Raw genomic sequence first — 18,685 nt, 5'->3', positions numbered from 1 at the left:
TCTAGAAGCAGAGCTATCTGAATTGAAACTGAAATATTATAATCACCACTTTTATTAAATAGCCAGCTGGAACACTTTGAAAACGTTATCTCAGCATCTAGAATTGGTTTTATCTTGGTTTCCAACTTCCTTGACTTATTTTACTTTATTCTTTTTTGTGAGGGGCAGTGGGGATCAGAGTACAGATTTCATTTTCTTCCTGTGTTAGAGGTTTTTCTCAAATGGTTTATAGGTCAAAATTTGTATCTGTCAGGGGCTTTATCTCAGAACTATTGGCAGTGATTATTTCTTGCAATAAGCTTAGATTTCTGCATGAACTTGTACTTTGAGAAGGATGGTGCACAATTCCTTAATTCTTAATGTGGCTGTTGGTTTAATTTGGCAGAGTTAGGACAAGGTTCACTCGTTTGATGTACCCGTCCTTGACCACCCAATAAAATTTCTCCCTTTTAAAATGATCTCCATTGTCATGTTCTTCTTGTCTTCAAAACAACCACCACCCCTCAGGAAAGTCTTTAATGTCATTAGGATGTTTATTTTCAAACCTACGAAAACTTCTCCTTACCAGAGAGGTTTTCCAAAGAGTAGGGAGCTGAAGGCATGTGTATGTCATTTGGCTTTTGAAATTGGCCCTCATTATTAAATATGTCTCTGCCTGTTGACTGGTAAGTTAACCATCTATTCGCGCTATGGATGAGTATCTACTGAGGACGCTGGGGGAGAATATTTGCTTTCTATGTGGGTGTGATTTAAAATCCCTCCATATGATGTGCTGGGATCTCAGAAGGAACAATCGTAGCGGTAAGTGCCCAACGTGACCCCTTGATTGCTGCCTTCAAAATGCTTTTAATCTATGAAGGCATATGTGGTTTGACTGCAGCAAGGGAATAAGTCACGGGAGATTGTGCCTTTGACAGGCAAAGGTAGTTAACAGTTTGGAAAAACCTTGTGTGAGGCCAAAATTTTTTCTAACAGTTTTCATATCTATATATAGCCATGTAGGGTACTAAGGTTAAGCCCAGCAACTAACAATCTGGCTTTCACTGAAATTGTGTTTTCCTTAAATACACAAGTTAATAGTGCTTGAACTAGAATCACATTTCATATAGATATATTTTATTTAACCTTGTCAAAAATTTTAAGGCACTTTTAAGATCATTGGGCACCTTTTTCTTTTCAAAGAGTAGCATCTTGAAGGATTAGCTCTGCCTGGAAGGTGCTTGTGGCTATCCACTTAAAAGCTGAAATTAGGTCAGTGTTATTTTGTCTTTAGATAACAAAAATCAAACTCCAAGTGAGTAATGGCTTGGGATTTTACTTAAGTACTTAATTTTCAGGAAAAACAGTTTTTGAGACTGAATAATTATTATACTACTGAATAATTATATTTTTTCCTCTGTTCCCAGTGCTCTTATACTTTAGAGCAGTGGTTCTCAACCTTCCTAATGCCACGGCCCTTTCATACAGTTCCTGTGGGTCGTGGCCCACAGGTTGAGAACCGCTGCTCTAGAGGCAAATGTTTTTTAAAAGATCACAAAGACTCCGATCAGTCAAAATAAATAAATAAATAAAAAGAAACACATTATGGATCCACAGTCCCTCATCCAAAACCTCTGGGACAAGTGTATGTTGGAACTCAAGATTTTTTGAGTTTTAGAGAAGTAATATATTTGGGTTTTAGCCAGGTCTGGCACAGCACTTTTTAATCAAACACACGAATATTTTTGTAGTGAAACAGGAATATTCACACTGAGGCCAAGAGTATGAATACCCCTCACATCAGTTTAGGTAAGATTTTTCTTCCTGTTGAATCTTGACACCAAACTTAAAACAAAACAAAACAAAACCCCCCCAAATAAATAAAAGAACTTTTTTGAAATCTGGACTTGCTGTTAGATTTTGGGTCTCTCCTTGCTTTTCTCTGGATCATATTTACCTTATTTAGTGGTCTTTGTAAAGAAATGAAGTCTGTATTGAAAGACTTGGGGGCAGAACCCCCCACTCAGCCCGGAGCTCTGACCACCCCAATCAACCGCAAGAGTCGTCTCTTGATGCAAAAACGCAAGAGGATTTTTATTCCTGTATACGGGGGACTTGATTCACAACTCTTTTAGGAGCCGAGAAATCAAGTCCCCCACAGCAGTTTTTTACAAGCTTTTAAAGGCAAAAACTACAAAATGGGCGGGAATAGCAGACATGCAGGGACTCTATCAAAGTGACATGCAGGGACTTTATCAAAGTAAGAGAGAATACACACACCTGGGATTCTAAGTAGATAAGGAGAACTCTAGTTCACTATTCAACTGTCTAACAGTCAAATATTTACTTAAAAGTAAATATTTGCTGAAGCTCCTGGGGCTATCTCCTGGAACAGTTACAAAAGGTCACATTCCTAAGGTAGGGAGCGAGAAGTGGTCACATTCTCATGGTAATATTTTCTTTCAGTATTTACCACAAACTAACATTTTACCACAAACTAACCGAGAGTGTGGTCCAGAGACCAGCAGTATCAGCTTCACCTGGGAGCTTGCTAGGAATGCAGAACCCCATATCCCAGCCCAGACCTGCCACATCAGAATCTGCCTTTTCATGAAATGCTCAGATGATTCATGTGCACAGTCAATGTTGAGAAGCATTGCTCTGGTATTACACTGGCTTTGAGATTCCAAGTCTTGGAGAGAAAGGGAATACTTTCAGGGAATACATCAGTTGTCCGACCCTTTGGAGAATGAAGACTTCTGTGCTCCCCTCCCCTGTGGTATGTCTCTTTTCTGCAGCTCCTACTCAGAAGATCCTGATAAAAGTGACCTTTATATTCAGTATTCCCTCCTGTCAGCTGCCCACCCTCCCTGCCCTCTTTCCTTTCTTTTTTCTTTATTTAAAAGAATCAGCCTGACAATGTTTGATTTTACGTTGATCATTTAGTCCATTCATTTACATTTATTTTAATTCTTGATGCATTTGAATTTATTTCATCTCTCTTATTTAATACTTTGTACTTTCAATTCGGCTTTTGTTTCTCTCTCTTTCTTGTATTCTTTTGGATTCATAATTTTTTTCTCATCCCATTCATTCCTCTGCTGGTTTGTTATGTACTTATACTATTGGATATTGTAGTCGTAATCCTAGACATTTTAGCATGCATACTTTATAGAAAAGTCTAAATTCAGTCTCCTTTCCTCCTGCCAAACAATAGCTTATCTTCAGAACATTTTAATTCCCATTAGCCTCTCTTGTACCACACACTATTGTTATTGTCTATATCCCTGTGTATACAAGATTGTTATAGTCAGTTTAAAAAAATTATTAATGATATAGTCTTTGTTATTGCTTACTGGATGTTTATTTACATTTATTCACACGTTCGCCACATTCTTTGCCTACTACCCATTTTTACTTTTTAGACTTTTAACCTGGGATTACCTTTTTCAAATCAAATTCTTTAAACATTCCTTAACAAGGGTCTCTTAGTGACAAACTCTCTTGTTTTTTTCTGTAAATGTCTTTCTTTTGCCATTATTCCAGTTCATCGTTGAATCGATTTTTTGGTCTTGATTTCATTATTTTTTTATTTATTGCATCTGAAGTATATCCAGTATCTGAAATCTCTGTGTGTCTGATTCTGCTCTCACTCACTGTGCTTTGTTTTGTGTGTGTGTGTGAGAGAAAGAAAGAGATATTAACCGATTTATTGATTAATTTTAACTGTGAGCTGTTCATTTTTCTCCTACCTTTGCCTGTGAGGATTCTCCCAGGTCTGGGTTATTGGAGAATTCACTCAGAAAGTATTTAAGGTTGCTTTTGGAAACCTGATAGTTGTATAAATTCATGCTGCAAACATACAAGTTGTGGTTTATTGTACTCGAGTCTCAGGGTTGATTTTCTTTTTCTTCTAGCCATGGTCGAGATTTGAGGCAGGCAGACCTCTTTGCACTCCTCTAGGAACACACCTTGACTCGGTGTTCTTGCTGGTGGCAGTGCTGCTACGGGGGACATCCCCTTATCCATCCTGGATCGTATTTACCTTATTGGTCTTACGGTCTTCGGAAGGCCTTAGGCTTTGTCAGAGGCACCCTGAACCCTTTGTACAGTGCTTTGACTAGCCCATGGGGCTCCTTTGTGCAGATTGAAAAGGCTCTACTCTGGAGAGACATGTATGCTCAACTTGACAAAGGGAGCTCATGCAGGGTTCCAGCAGGTTCCCTGTTTGCTATAGTCTTGCCTGCTAGGCCTTTAAACCAAAGCTCAAGTTAGACAAGTGATCTCAAGGCAAAAGCTGGCTCCAGTGCTTATTTTGCAAGAATCATATGTATGTGAGGGTATGTATATGTCTACATGCGCATATGTGTGCTGTGAATGTTAATTACCCTGTTGTTAGACCAACGATGCATTTCAATAAGGCATTTAAATATTTTAGTCACTCTCTTTCTTTCTTGTTTTTCAGCAGAAATGTAGGTCCGAGTAGGTCATAGGTCACCAGAAAAATACTAGTCCAGCTGGTGTGGTCCTCTTTACTTTTCTTTGTTTTACCAGTGATATATGGTAGGTGTATCTATAAACAATATATGGTTTAATATTGGCCTATTTTTAAACATATATGAATAGAATAACTTTATGTAATCTCTTGCAAAATGGTTCTTCTCAACTTTCTACACGTAGCAGCAATTCATTCATATTTCCTTAGATTAATATATGAGTTTGTTTTGACACGCCACACAATTTGTTTAACTGTTCAATTCTACTATTGATGAACTTTTGGATTATTCCCAGTTTGGGCTGTGATGAATAATACTGCTAAGAACATTCTTGTATATGTCTTCTGGTGTTCATGTCTAGGATTTTCTCTAGGCCTGCAGCCTGCCCCGGGCTGGGGACTGGTACCTGTCTGTGGCCTGTGAGGAACCAGGCTGCACCCCGGGAGGTGAGCAGTAGGAGAGCAAGGGAAGCTTCCTCCGTATTGATCGCCACTCCCCATCACTTGTATCATGGCCTCAGCTCTGTCTTCTGTCCCAGCAGCAGCAGCAGCAGCAGCAGCAGCAGCAGCATTAGATTCTCATAGAAATGCAAATCCTATTGTAAACTGCGTGTGTGTGTGTGTGTTTGTGTGTGATCTAGGTTGTGTGCGCCTTAGAAGAATCTAATGCCCACCCCGGCCCTTGAATGTGGAAAAATTGTCTGTCAAGAAACCTTTCTATAAAAGCGTGTGTATATATGTGTCTATATGTGTGCGATTTTTTTTGCACTCTCTGTATATACATAGTCATATATGTTTGTCTTGTCATATAGCTACTTACATAAGCTATTGCAGACTCTGAATAGAAATAGCCATGGTGGGTGGCGCCTGTGGCTCAGTGAGTAGGGCGCCAGCCCCATATACTGAGGGTGGTGGGTTCAAAGCTGGCCCTGACCAAACTGCAACAAAAAAATAGCCCAACGTTGTGGCGGGCATCTGTAGTCCCAGCTACTCGGGAGGCTGAGGCAAGAAAATCTCCTAAGTCCAAGAGCTGGAGGTTGCTGTAAGCTGTGATGCTACCGCACTCTACTGAGGGTGACAAAGTGAGACTCTGTCTCTAAAAAAAAAATAATAATAATAATAAAAATAAAGAACTAGCCATGGCAACATCTCTGCCATGGTCTTTGCCTTGTCACATTTGAAAACAGTGATTTTGCTATATTACATAAATATGAATTGATTATGTAGAATTAAATACTTGTATCAGCTCTCTTGTTTCATAGAAATCTGTACGTCATTGGCTCTGACAATTGCTTTTGAATTGTTTTTAAAGAAATTGCAGATTTGTTGTCCTTGGTGCAGATATTTAAGTTCTTCTCTGTAACAGTCAGGTATTATACTTCTTGTAAATTCTTTTACATTAGTCATAAAAATTAAAACAGCAGAAGTTTCTCTCACAACTTCCCGTGTGCCAGGCACTGGGCTAAGAGCACAGCGTGCATTGCTTAACCTTCTCCGCCCCCTGTGGGACAGGGGCCATTACTAAGCCCCACTCGATGGGGAGTGCACTGAGAGCTTAATGGTCTTGACCAAGATCTCACAATTTTATTCTCAACAACTTTCTCCTTCTGTAGCCTCTTTTAATTTTGGGAAGGGACTGTTTACCTGGGAAGCTCCTGTGTATTCTAAATCAATAGATAGCACTTCGGAGGAGGAGAAGGTGCAGTCTGAGGAGGCAGTGGTTTACTTAGTAATTCACAGTCCTTTTAGGTCATTACCAATCGCCCTCGTAATTAACAACTTCATGTATGTTTTATAGATTAAGTGAATTTCAAAGTGATATTAATTTTCGTGTCAAAGTATATTACGCAGCACCACATTACAGTCAAAGTTAGCCTTGTAATCGCTAGAGCAATAGGGTGTCGTGCTATGGTTCCAAATCTGGCCGCACATTGGCCTACCGGCGAGCTTAATAAAAGAAGCCGCTGCCTTAGGTGCCCCTCCCCTGAGTTCTGATTTATCTGGTCTGGGGCACCAGGGATTCTTAAGGCTCCCCAGTTGATTCTGTTGTGTAGCCAAGCTTGAGGATTACTCATGGCAGTTAATGATATTGGTGGCGTGTTCACATTAACAGGGTTCAAATCCTGCCTCTGCCACTCAGTCATTGTAAGGCAAGTAGTTAGGCAAGTTTCTTAACATCAATGTGGCTCAATTTCTGCATCTGTAAAATGCAGGTGAATAGCAAAGACAGTATCCACATCTCAGAACACTCACTGTTGCGAAGATAAAATGTACAGTAAACCCTCACTTAATGTCATCAGAAGGTTCTTGGAAGCTGAGACTTTAAGCAAAATGATGTATGAGGAAACCAGTTTTCCCACAGGCTAATTGATATAAACAGGAGTTAAGTTCCTATAGCATATTTCTGGTCCCCCCGATATTACCAAACTTCTAAATAATGACCAAAACATTTCTAATATTAAACATTGAAATAAATGTGAGCTATGCATACATTTATTTTTCATTTTTTTTTAGAGACAGAGTATCACTTTGTCGCCCTTGGTAGAGTGCTGTGGCATCACAGCTCACAGCAACCTCCAGCTCTTGGGCTTAGGCGATTCTCTTGCCTCAGCCTCCAAAGTAGCTGGGACTAGAGGCGCCCACCACAATGCCTGGCTATTTTGTTTTGTTGTTGTTGTTGTTGTTGTAGTTTGGCCACAGCCGGGTTCGAACACACCACCCTCGGTATATGGGGCTGGCACCCTACTCACTGAGCCACAGGTGCCACACTATACATACATTTAAGATAAATATTTATCCAATTATTCCAGTCCAGGGTTGCAGGTGATGGGAGCCTATCTTGACAGTTCAGGGTACAGGTGGGAACTGGCCTTAGACAGGATGCCATCCCATTGTGGGTCCCAGTCACACACGACCCCAGCCTCGTAGACATACCAATTCATATCACAGGCCTCGCTTTGGAATGCGGGAGGAAACAGGAGTACCCTTACTGTCTGAGAGCATGCAAACTCCACATAGGTCATTTGCCCTGGCTGGAAAGTGATTTTATTTTCCCTCATCAACATTATAATGAAATGACATTATTCTAAGATCTACTGTATAATATTTATAAAACATTTAGAATAGTGACTTTGCTTGGTTTTGATTTTTTTATCTGGTGGTTTCAATGAAAAGTTAGTTCTGATCACTCTGTGAATTTAGCAGGCATCTGTTGGAATCATCTAAGATATTTGTTTCTAAAAGACTACAGAAATTAAATCAAGATATTTTCAGAGGAATGATTGACAGCTTGTAGGTAGATTGGAAAAAGTGCTCCCACCATAACAAAGAGGAAAATGATAGTATAAAAGTGAACATTTCTTTAAAGCAGAAATTTGTACCTTTAGAATAATTTCATGCATAATATTATTGTGAAAATATTCAAAATTTTTAGAGGAAATCTTCATTACCATAAGTTATATTACTTTTTGAAATCATACCAGCATAGAGCCTCTTTTTTTCCAGCGTCTACATGCTCAATGCTGTTTTTCCAGTTTTTCAGAATCTCCACATTTGTTTCTATCCAGTTTCATATATAAGAGAGTATAGATGATTTTGTGTCATGCTGTTTTTAAAAAAATTATCCCTCCAGTGGATAGTCAGACAGTCATCAACAAAGATTGCATTTGGAGGTCATATTCTGTTTTTCCGTTTAAATTATTTCATCATTTCAGGGAAATGTTATTCCCACTACTGATTCATCTTCAACTGGCAGTATCCCTGATCCCAGTTTTTTTAATTTAACTTTCATTCTTAGTGATGTGGAAACATACTTTTAAGTGAACTGTCTTTTTAAAGAAATATTTTACAATGCGAAGGATCTTTTTGTAATGCAGATAGTGTTTTGTTCAGGATTTTCTTGAGAAATCTGCCAAGTTCTGTAAGGCCTTGCCTCCATAGTGGATGTGCCTTCATTTACTTTTTATTGTGAGTAAAAGGTGTTTGCAAATATAGTTTCTGACTATTTACCTGTCTGTTTTGTCCAATTAGGTATTACCACCATCAAGAAAATTAGCTATTTCTCCCACAGTGTTTAAAAGTAAACCAGAACTTCTGATATCATGGCATTTGTGAAATATAATTTACTATTCTGTTCTCATTGTAAAGGCTTAGTTTCCCTAATTCCTAAATTCATTTATTTATTAATTATTGGCATACCTAGCAAGATGAACAGATATGATCCAACCTGGCCCTTAATGAGTGTAGAGTGCACATATGTGTGTCATGTCTGAAATATGAATAGACCTCAGATGAAGATGACCCAAATCAAGCTTTCTCTGTTTTGTCTTTCCCATAATTTATCTTTTATCTCCCACAAAATAGAATGGGTTACCTTTTATTATAAACATAATATACGTACACTATAAAAGAGAGACAAGAGATAAAAACTGAATATGACCCGTGATCCCACCAGTTAGAAGTACTAGTAATGTGAACATTTTTTAATTTACTATTAGAATTGTGTTCTGTAGGCTGACGCTTTTTCTTGCAGACATTTCCCCGTGTACTCCTACGTTGTCGCGATCATGCAGGCAGGGCAGGCTGTCAGGTGGAGTGCCTGCCTCTTTTACTTCTGCTACCTTGGGTCCTCCAGGGAGCACTGCCAGTGTTGGACCTGGTGGGTTGAGCGAAATATGCTAGTACCGTGCACCTGAGCAAAGTGCATGGCGGACAAGAGGCCAGGGACACAGGGACACCAGGAGTTCTCCCCAACCCCCAGCTCCCCTTAACTTGGCGCATTCCTCAAATTCTTTCTTCCCGTCCTCAAATCTTTTGTTTTCCATGGGACAAAATCCTCCCAAATACCTACCTAGACCTGCTCTCCAAGCAGTCCTGGGAGGACCATGTGTGACTTTTCCTCTGTCTTTACAGCATTTACACTTTGCTCCTTCTCCTATCACGCTAGGACTAGAGAGAGAATAGGCTATTGGCTGGAGGTGAGGACCCTGTCTTCACCCTACCCTGTCCTTTGATAAAAAAAGGACAAAATATACCACAGTCATACCTTTTTCTTTTCTTTCCTTTTTTCTTTTATTAAATCATAGCTGTGTACATTAATGCAATCATGGGGCACCATACCTTTTTCTGCTCTGACCTACTAGTTCTATTTTTCAATTTCTAAGTTTCAATTCTTTTTATTTCTCCTATTTAGTATAGAAATTAGTAGTTACGTAACATTCCATTGTCTAGACGTCCCTTCACTTATTTAATTAACTGTTTGATATTTATTTCCAGTTTTCAATGATTGAATTAATATTCTAATGAATATCTTTTAACTTGGGACTTGTTTTTAAAAGGGGGATTGGCTTGGCGCTTTGTAGCTCAGTGGCTAAGGGCACCAGCCACATACACCAGTGTTGGCAGGTTCGAATCCAACTTGGGCCTGCCAAACAATGACAACTGCAACCAAAAGATACTCGGGCATTGTGGCGGGCGCCTGTAGTCCCAGCTACTTGGGAGGCTGAGGCAAGAGAATTGCTGAAGCTCAAGAGTTGGAGGTTGTTGTGAGCCGTGATGCCACGACAGTCTACCGAGGGTGACAAAGTGAGACTCTGTCTCAAAAAGAAAAGGGAAAGGATTTTTGGCTTAAAAGATATGTGCATTTAATATTTATATCTATATAATCATATGTAAAATTGGCTATATACATACATTTGGCTATATTAATATATTTATGTGTATATATACTATATAAATGTTACATATATGTATAAGCCAAATTTATATTAAGCTCTCTATATAGGCAAATTATCCTACAGAAGATTTGTAGCAATTTCTGGATTTGGATATTCAGATTTCCCAGCACCATTTATTTTAGAAACTATTCTTTCCCAATTATGTGTTCTTGGCATCTTTGTGGAAAAGCAATTAACTGTAAATGCATGGATGTATTTCTGGGCTTTCTAGCTTGTTCTATTCGTCTATATGTATCTGTTTTTTTTTTTTTTTCCTAGCACTATGCTATTTTGTTTATTATAGCTTTGTAGTAGATTTTGAAACTAGTTAGTCCATAAAAAATGTCATTGGCTGAATAGTAGTCCATGGTATACTTATACAACAGTTTGTTAATCCATTCCTGGTTTGACAGGGATTGCATTGAATCTATAGATTGCTTTGGGTAGTATGAATATCTTAACAATATTCGTTCTTCCAATTCATGAGCACAAGATATTTTTTACACATATTTGGATCTTGTTCAATTTCTTTAATCAATTTTTTATAGTTTTAAGTGTACAGATCTTTTCACTTCCTTGGCTAAATTTGTTTCTAAGTATTTTAATTTTTTTGTAGCTATTGTGAATGGGATTATTTGATTGATTTCTTTGTTGTATAGCTTGCTGTTAGTGTGTAACGATGCTCCTTCAGCATTAATTTTTGCATGCTTCATCTTTTCCTTGAGATCTTTTCTTTTGTTTAATTTTGATCGAGATGCTTTCTTAGAGCCTGGTGTGAGTATGGGTACTTTCCTGAGTCTCTAAATTACATTTCCTCCTTCAACTGCATATTCCAGCTGTGTGGATCTTAGATCGCAGTTCCCTTTATTCAGATGTATGTAGTAAATACTGTTCTGTTGTTTCTGTTGTCAGGTGTGTCAGAGGAGAAGTCTGACGGGAGACTAATTTTCTTGCCCTTTTTAATTTATTTGCTGTGTCTGTATGGGAGATGGTAGCATTGTTCTATTTCTTCTTGAAGAAATTCTTCCAGACTGTATCCAGATGTCTTTTTTATAAACCTGAATTGGATTTCTGAGGCTTTTAATTGTGAAAATGCAAAAATTTCAGTCTGAAAACTAAAGTTTTCAGGGAGGTTTTCTTTGACTTTTAAACATCATGACCATACTTTTTCCTTCTTATAATCTCTTAAATTAAAAATATATGGAGAGAGAACAAACAAAAAGTAATGCAGAAAGTTCTCAGGTAGCCGAAGCAACAAGACTTAACTGCTAACCTTTTGTCATATTTATTTCAAACCTTTTCAACAAGTATTGTTATATTTTAAAATATTATCTGGAAGACTGAGGTTATAATCATCCAGTTGTTTTTAATAGTACTTGGTTTGTGAATTAGAGGATAATGAAATATGAGGAATGCCGGAGCAAGAGACAGAAGCTTGAGGGGCTTCTTGGGGCTGTTTGTGCTTTCATATGAATGAATATTAGGATTTTTAAAAATTTCTGTGAAGAATATCATTGGTATTGTGATAGGGATTGGATTGTGTCTGTAGATCATGGGAGCTGACGACTGTTTTCCCTCAAAGCACAGGGCTCACGAAGGAATGGGTGGATGTTCTGTAGCCCACTAAGGGTGTTCACTGCTCCTGCGTTATTACCCTGATAGATCAGGACCTCTGAGCTGTTCAGAAAAGGAGCCTCAAACCTATGGGGTGTAGACTACCTCTACAAACTAATGGACCATATTGAATGTCATGCCATTTTTCTCATTCATTCCTAGTCTTTTTGCTTGTCAAACTTTCTGCTAAAGATAATTCTAATGAATTTATGAAGGTATTTATAAGATATAAATCTGAGAGCCTGAGTATTACTTAACTAGGAGCTGCATGGGGAAAATGGCCTAAATTAGGCAAGAATTAGACAAGATTAACTATCTGTCTTCTATTTAAGGAGGCGGGGAGGAGCTGGGACAATCCAGAAGACAGGTGGCAGCAGAGGGCATTCAAGCTTCACATAATGGATCACTCTAGCAGTTGTACCTCCCAGCACTGGGGGCTGAGAATTGCCAGAAATAGTCAGGTGATGAAATTCTATGTTGTATAGGACTCTGCATTTCTTTCCTTCTAAAAACACAGTGGTTTGGGGATTAATTAGATCCTAGAACATTCTGGATTAAGCAGTTAAAGGTCTTCTGCAACTCTTGGCTTGATGGCTTAACTTTGAAAAGTTGACTGTTTTCAGCTTTGAGTACCTCATCTATAAAAGAAAAAGACTGAATTATAATAAGATCTCACAGGTCCTCCAATTCCCTTCACCTCAGGCAAAAAAAATAGATTCCTTTCTCGGTTCAAAAGAACACATGATTTGGATGGTGGCTACAGTTAGCACTTGCTCATGCTTTTATTGTTTTTTGGCAATCAATGGAAAGTACATCAGGTAAAAGCTCTCAGGCCTGCATATATCTGGTCAAAGCTCATTTATTGATTTTTTTTCTGCTGAAACTTGCACATATATAAAAAAAATAAACCCTAAGAGACCAAAGTTAATTTTCCCCAATTCAATGTATAGTATTGTTGCTCTACGTCTCCCTGAAGCCTAGGTTGTTCTCAATAATACGCTAAGCCATATAATCTTTAAAATATTTGACCAGGTGGAAAGCCTTTCTGGAAGGATAATACGTTTGTGTGTATGCTGTTGAATCTTAAATCCCCTGGCCACGCCTCTGATTTGTTTCCAGGAGAAACCTATGGCATAAGGGAGCTACCACCTTGAGCAACATTATCTTCATAGCCAGCACGCAAAGAGTGGTGGACACTCCACCTGTGCAGAATTTCTAAGAGCAATTACCTTTACAAGGTAAGACGCAAGGGTAGGGAATCAGTAAAGTGAAGGGGAAAATTATTAACATTTATCAACTGCCTTCTGCACAGAGCCACTTAGATATTTTAATCATAGTGGGCCATTATTACAGTATCATCTTAATTTATATGGGAGGAAATTGTTGCCCAGAGAGGTTAAGTACCTTTCCCAAGGTCCTTCAGTGTTAATTGGCAAAGCAGGTTTCTATGTACAGCTCTGAGATTGGAGCCCAGGGTTGGGACAAGGTCCCGGCTCATTTGGTCTGTCATTTCTTCAGCAAACGCAGATCATTTCCAAGAGTGTGGAAATGGGGGCTGTGCTCACTAGGAAGAGAATGGGCATCGGCAGGGTTACTACGACACTGGCGAGGAAGAAATCTCCTGACTCGTCGCATGTTATCTTTGCTTTATCTCACACTAACTGAGAAAAGTTTGCTTTCTCTGCACTCCCTCAGATTCGTCTTCCCCCTCTGCTTCTTGCTTATGGTGCCAAGGCTGTGCTGTTTCTTTCTGCTCTTTTCCCTTGGAGACATACTAAAGCCATTAAAACAAAAATCGTGAGAATGAAATACAAAAAATGATTACTCTTTTAGCAAAGAGTCCAGTTAAGCCGTGTGGGCAAACAGAAACACAACCACACTGACCAGTTTCTGCCTCCCACACCCTGCGGATGACATGCAACGGGAGCCGAAGCAGCCTTCTTAACGTGTCCTGGGTCTCAGAGGTGTTTGAGTGATTACACCTGTGCCCTCCATTGGCCTAAAGGCATCGGAGTTTTTCTCCCACAGTATTTGGCTTTGTTATTTTGAATTTATGACAAGTTGGTTGTTGGAATTTATCTTCTTTGCGTTTATACCTGACACCTAACCTCCAGAAGGATGATTACATACATTTTAACTTGAGGCCGGGCATTAGAGATATAGAGATATAACCTTGAAAGTTACCCCAGTGATATGTAGTACTTTGCTTTTTATGAAGGCTTTCTCTCTTTTCTTTTTACCTTATTACGCTGTATCAGACTACATTCAATTCTACTCTGAGCCCACTGCAGAGAAATTTTGCAACTGATTAGAGCAGGGGTCCTCAAACTATGGCCTGCGGGCCAAATGCGGCGGTGTGAATTGTATTTGTTCCCGTTTTGTTTTTTACTTCAAAATAAGATATGTGCAGTGTGCATAGGAATTTGTTCATAGTTTGTTTTTTTAAACTATAGTCCAGCCCTCCGATGGTCTGAGGGACAGTGAATTGGCCCCCTGTTAAAAAAGTTTGAGGATGCCTGGATTAGAGCCATATTTTTTTGGTGGAGTATCTACCTTCTGGACCTTCCTGTCCCCTGATTGCAACTGTTAACCCCCTCCTCCCTAAAAACTCTACACCCAAAATGCTGACCAGGAGGGTAATGGGGTTTGTTCAAAAGTAGCCTCTGACACATTTGAAGCTGACCAGTTCCTTTGCAATTAAAGGGCAGAAAAGAAAAATCTTGCGAACTGGTTTTTAAAAGTATGAGACAATAAATGTAAGATTTCTAACTGGAAGTCAAAGACACAAGTTTCTTCCTAATTTGGTTTCTAATTTGCTAGCTAAATGGTATCTGAATAGTTATAGCTAATGAGCAATATTCCCAAAACAGCAAATACTCCTGGCTACTAAATATTTATACCCTACTTATTTTTCCCAAAGTGTTTATTACTATGTGTTCTTAGGCCCATAAGTGTAAAATATTGAATTAGGAAGACCCAGAATATTTTTCTCTGAGTGTTTTTGCCTTCTTAAGCATATCAGAAGAAACAACTTTAAAAAATTGTGAACTATAATGCAATATTACAAAGTAAAATATACATGAGTAAATCTTAGTAAGGGCTGTGAGTGAAAAAGAAAGCTCAGAAGACAATGTGTATGATCTTCTCACAAAATATGAAAAAATGCGAACATCAGTAATCACTTTTTTTTTTTTAAAGAAGGAGACAAACACAAAATTTAGGATAATGGTTATTGTGGGGGTGTGATGAGCACATAAATAAATATTGGTAATGTTCTAATGTTTAGACTGAGACATAGGTTCACAGCTCTTCATTATATTGTTAAAATTAACCTTTTAAGAACCCACATGTAGACCAATGATGATAGTGTTTCCTAATTATGAACCATCAATTCTGGTCATCCAAGGACGAGCTCATTCATTCCAAATTCAGAATCTTTAAAGTTTCTGCAGTTCCCATTTCCTTCTTTGGATTTATAGATATGAACCTGAAGGGGCAAACTGGCCTCTGCTTCCTAGGGGCAGAAATAATGGTCTGACGGGAATGGGCAATCCATCAGCTAGAGACCGGTGAGGAGGAATTTGTGCCTTGGGCCAAGCAAAGAGAAACCTAGAATCTTTCTGCATTTGAGATGCTACTTAGTCTTTTAAAACACAGACAGTCGCCTGATCTCTGTGTTGTTGTTTGTAGCCTGAGCTACCTTTGGGGGCAGGGTTTTGATTAAATGGTATGCTTTGCTCATCAGTAACATTTGAGATACACATCGTTCATAAGAAATAAAAGTGAATTGAGCTGCAACAAACAGTCTAGTACAAGTGTCCTTATGATAAAAGGATTTTTTTCCTTCTGGGTAGATGCCCAGTAATGGGATTGCAGGATCAAATGGGAGGTCTAGCTTGAGTGCTTTGAGATTTCTCCATACTTCCTTCCAGAAAGGTTGTACTAGTTTGCAGTCCCACAGCAGTGTAAAAGTGTTGCCTTCTCTCCACATCCATGCCAGCATCTGCAGTTTTGAGATTTTGTGATGTGGGCCTTTCTCACTGGGGTTAGATGATATCTCAGGGTTGTACTAGACAGTTTATTGCAGCTCAATTTACAATCGCCAAAATGTGGAAACAGCCTAAATGCCCACCAACCCAGGAATGGATTAACAAGCTGTGGTATATGTATACCATGGAATACTATTCAGCTATTAAAAAAAATGGAGACTTTACATCCTTCGTATTAACCTGTATGGAAGTGGAAGACATTATTCTTAGTAAAGCATCACAAGAATGGAGAAGCATGAATCCTATGTACTCAATTTTGATATGAGGACAATTAATGACAATTAAGGTTATGGGGGGGAGGAAAAGCAGAAAGAGGGACAGAGGGAGGGGGGTGGGGCCTTGGTGTGTGTCACACTTTATGGGGGCAAGACATGATTGCAAGAGGGACTTTACCTAACAGTTGCAATCAGTGTAACCTGGCTTATTGTACCCTCAATGAATCCCCAACAATAAAAAAAAAAAGAAAAGAAAAGAAAAAAAAATTAAAAAAAAAAAAGAAAGAAATGTGAGCACCGGGCATTTGAGTTAAAGCCGAAGCTGCCATCTGCAATGCACTCCTCTTTCTTGTTATTACATAAACGTGTTTCTGAGTCTCCAGCCTGCTCCTTTTGCTGCTGAAAGGTTATCATGGGTCAGCATTTGCCACGTATCTCTACATTTCTATCAAGGCTTGTGCTCTTTGTGGCACAGCAGAAGTGGAACTTCATTTGAGATGATGTGCTGCAGAGGGAAGCAACGCCCTCACTCATGGCTCTTGACATCAGGCCACCGTCATCTCTCGTCTGGACTACTGTGAAGTTTCTCTGCTCCATTCCGTCTCTACCCCACACTTTCCCAGCCCAGTCCATCCTCCACCAGAGTTAGGTTTGCTCTCAGAACTATATGGACACTCTTGATCATGTACTGTGGGGCCATGTGTGGCCTGGGCCCCACAGTTCCCTGTGTTTCCTGCCTCGTCTTACAGAGCTTTGCGGTTTGTTTACTATGTTCTGGTCACCTGGGACTTCTTTTCTCCGACACCCCAAAGCCTTTGTAGATGCTGTTTCCTCTGCCTAGAAAATGTTACACCCCTAGATATTGGCGATGCTGGGGTATTCTAATCATCCACAGAAGGGTCTTCCCTGCCCACCCCATAGGAAGCAGCCCAGCCCCACCTCCCATAACACTACCTCATCGTTCGCACCTTGGAACCGTTCACCGCTCTCTGCAGTTACCCGCTCTCTGAGAGTATTCTGTCCAGTCGTGTGTTTATGGTTGTCCGAATTAGAATTAATTTCCACCAGGAGAACAAGACCCTTGATTGGCTCACCATTCAATTTCTTGTGCCCAGAGCAGTGCCTGGCACGTGGAAAGCATTCTGGAAATGAAAGCCTCACTAAAGAGTGAAACTTACTCCTGTGTGTATCTGTCACACATAAATCCAAATCCAATCACTTCCAGTAAGCACATGGGAAACCTTCTCTCTCTCTATTTTTTTTTTTTTTTTTGCAGTTTTTTTGGCCCAGGCTGGGTTTGAACCTGCCACCTCCAGCATATGGGGCCGGCACCCTACTCCTTTGAGCCACAGGCGCCACCCGAAACCTTCTCATTTTTATGGAATAATATAACAGATGAAAAATAAGTAAATATAGCTGAAATGGCATTTAATAAACAAATGTGAGCCATTAGTGTACAGATCAGTAAATATTGCCAAAGGAAGTAGGCCAGCATCAGATGGTCTGGGTTTATGTTCCTGCAAAGCGTGCATTACTTTCCTGATGATCAAAACTGGATGAATTTGTATATGATGTGTCTTTCTGGTTAAGGATATAAAGATTATCTGCTCTGCATCCAATTTGTGTTTTCTTAGTTGAGAAATTATTCTTGAATTTAAAAAGTAGCTTGTCTGGCCCCAATTTCTTAGTCTTTTGATAGAAATGGTTTAAGGAAAAGAAATATTGACTAGAATCAGATAATTAAAATGTTTTATGTATTTTTCATGGGCTAAGGTATTTTAGTTCCTTTGAGGCAGAACTCCACGGCACAAAGCCTCTTTCCCTGGCCATATATGGAAGCTCAGGGTTCCACAGGACGATCCTTCGTCCTTCCATCCCCAGTTACCATCCCCACACTGAGTGTCAGCTCCCAGGTGGGCTCACAGGAAGGGACAGTGGAAACAGCTTTACTGCTAGTTGGCACTCTTCTGAGACATGTTGTAAGATATTAGGTAAATATGACACAGTTTTATTATAGTGATAATTAAAATTCCACAAAAGCTTTCAGCAGTGGCTAAACATAAAACTTGAATCCATTTAGGTTGTTTTTTTTTTTTGTTTGTTTGTTTGTTTTGTAGAGACAGAGTCTCACTTTATGGCCCTCGGTAGAGTGCGGTGGCATCACACAGCTCACAGCAACCTCCAACTCTGGGCTTAAGTGATTTCTCTTGCTTCAGGCGCCCGCCACAACGCCTGGCTATTTTTTGGTTGCAGTTCAGCCCGGGCCGGGTTTGAACCTGCCACCCTCGGTATATGGGGCCGGCGCCCTACTGACTGAGACACAGGCGCCACCCTAGGTTGTTTTTTTTTTACAGTTTTTGGCCGGGTTCAAACCTGCCACCTCTAGTATATGGGGCCAGCGCCCTACTCCTTTGAGCCACAGGCGCTGCCCCCCTTTAGATTTCTTTAAGTGCCTTATAAAGTTCCTTTTACCATGAATTCTTATTTGACAAAATTAATAGTTTGTTTCTTATAGGCAGCTTTCCTTTAAAGTCCTAATGCTAGGACTACTTATACAGTGTCAAGCTTAGCAAGAATGAGGAAGAAACAAACCAAATATCAATGCCATTTTTGGAGTTC

General features: G+C 39.5%; 1 protein-coding gene across 6 annotated transcripts in view; it reads left to right on the top strand.

Moving 5' to 3' along the window:
* The window catches only part of RGS6 (regulator of G protein signaling 6), a 645,323-nt gene that overhangs the window by 136,188 nt on the left and 490,450 nt on the right, over window positions 1-18,685 (top strand). The gene's annotated exons all lie outside the window — the stretch shown is intronic.

Source organism: Nycticebus coucang, chromosome 9, assembly GCF_027406575.1.
Source record: "Nycticebus coucang isolate mNycCou1 chromosome 9, mNycCou1.pri, whole genome shotgun sequence".
NCBI classification, from domain to species: Eukaryota; Metazoa; Chordata; class Mammalia; order Primates; family Lorisidae; genus Nycticebus; species Nycticebus coucang.
Note: the sequence above shows the minus strand (reverse complement) of the source record. Positions and strands in the feature narration are given on the sequence as shown.